Genomic DNA, 2,127 nt, shown 5'->3' on the forward strand with positions numbered 1-2,127 from the left:
GCCTCTGGTTCTCTTTTTTTATAAAAAATAAAATAAAATTTTATCCAATGAAAAGTCTCTTTGAATCATTTTGATGAATGGTTGGATAACAAGTTGTATTGCAGTCTTACACGTGGAAGATCCTGGCAGAAAGAAAGAATTGCATTCATGAAAATACATTAGCAGGGTCATCCGGAGCATATACAGAGTTTTTAGCAGAGTGTGCCGATATTTCTCTTTCAAAATCTATCAGTTGATCATTCTGTTTCTATGCATTTCTGGGTTTCCTTTCCTATGACATGAGAGCAGTCATAGCCATTTTAAAGGAATGGAGGGAGAGAGGTTAGGAGTCTTGCTATGCCCAGTTTTTTAATACTTTGTTCAAAAACTGCTGTGCATAGTAAGCAGCTTGCTTAACTACAGTGTAATTAGATGTGCATTATTCTAGACTTTATGGTACTAGGTTCTTCATCCTATTAAAATGGAAAATAATGAAGAAGGTGGGTCAGGAACAGCAGTCAGGTGTGCAATGTCCTAGTGTTTTGAGGATACTCAATGCCATTCCCTCCCTTTTCACTGGGGGAAGGAAGCAGAGGGCGTTTACTACACTTTTGACAGGACAGCATCACTTCTATAAACGTTTTTTTCCCTGTTTTTTATACATTTAGTTGAAAGTTTCCTGTTACTCATTTTTATTTTCTCTTGTGGTGCTTTCTATACCTCTTAGTTCTACATTTCCTTCCGTCTTGCCATACCACTGCTAGCGGTTCCCTGGGTTGAGTATCAGTTCTGTTTTCTCCTGTAGCAATGCAAGCCTTCCAGCCACCAGGTTTTGCTATGTGCAGCCCTGCTCTTGCACCTTGTAGCTGCCCTTCCACGCATAGCTCGAGGGGCCACCAGGCTACTGCTGAGCATTTGATACTACCATCCGCTCTGTGTTGAGCTTGGTCTCTTACCCTGCAGTTACAGCACCTTTATCACAGGGAGGGCAGGCCTTTCACTAGGCAGATTATAAGGCAAACAATAACATTCTTCTTAAGGGCTTTAAATTTAAAAGAAGCAAAAAAAACCCGTACTATAGTGTCATTGTAATGGAATTACTGTTTGACATACATCATTTAGACTTCCATATTCTGAAGGGAGGGTAGTGCTGCTGCTTTCAATGCTTGGTAAAAGCATGAAAAAGCCTCCAGGCAGTAATTCTGTTAGAATATCTTACTGCTCCGTTTGTCTAACAGACCAGATTTAGCTATCATCAAATTACGGCTGCAGGACAAGAGTATAAAGACCGTCCCTGCCCAAGGAGTGCGTTCCTTCCTCAGCCCCGCTTTCCCCTGTAGCTTCCTTTGTGCTAAATCTGACGCTCAGCTTAGCGAACATCTGAGCTATTCAGGGAGATGGAAAGGCAGAAACACTTCCCCCTCAAAACACATCAACTCAGTGGCCTGCTGGGGCAGTGCCAGGCAAGGACGGGAATAAAGCAGAAGGAACTTGTATGGCAGCCATCAGCCCGGCTACCATAAAATCGTGATTTTTGATTTGTCATCCATTACAAAAAATATCCTGTAGGATGAGTGCTTTGGTAGCGTGGATCTTCAGAGAAGCTTTGCTTCAGCTTGAAGATTAAAAAAAAAAATACTGATTACTTTCACTTACTTTGACCTGTTTGGAGCAGAATATTCTACCATGAGGGATTATGTGAAGTGTGAGCCACAAAACAGGATCTGTGTGCTGTGTTGGCTGTGGGTTTCTGTATCTTTAGACAACATGCAGAGACTGATCCTGACTGCTAGCATTATTTTTCTGTGACTTTCTTCAGCTGTGCAGAAACCAGAGGTCTGCAGCTGCTTACAGTGGGGTTACGTGGTGTGCACGTGGCTGTGCAGTGCCTACTTACCATCTCTGCAAAGAACCAAGAAAGGCTGCCGGTAGGTTTCTGCATCTTGACTTGGAACAGATGGAGTCCTGCCTTCAAAAAAGAAAAAAAAAAAAAAAAAAAGGAAAAAATGCACTTTCCTTCTTATTTCCAAAGAAAAATCTGGTTATGCAGCATGCATTCAGAGCATGAACTGGACTCTCTGGGCAGAGCAATTAGATGTGTTGCACATATGAAAACACTTGTTTCTCCTATATTTCTCCTAGAGGAGG

Source organism: Oxyura jamaicensis, chromosome 1 (genome assembly GCF_011077185.1).
Source record: "Oxyura jamaicensis isolate SHBP4307 breed ruddy duck chromosome 1, BPBGC_Ojam_1.0, whole genome shotgun sequence".
Classification (NCBI taxonomy): Eukaryota; Metazoa; Chordata; class Aves; order Anseriformes; family Anatidae; genus Oxyura; species Oxyura jamaicensis.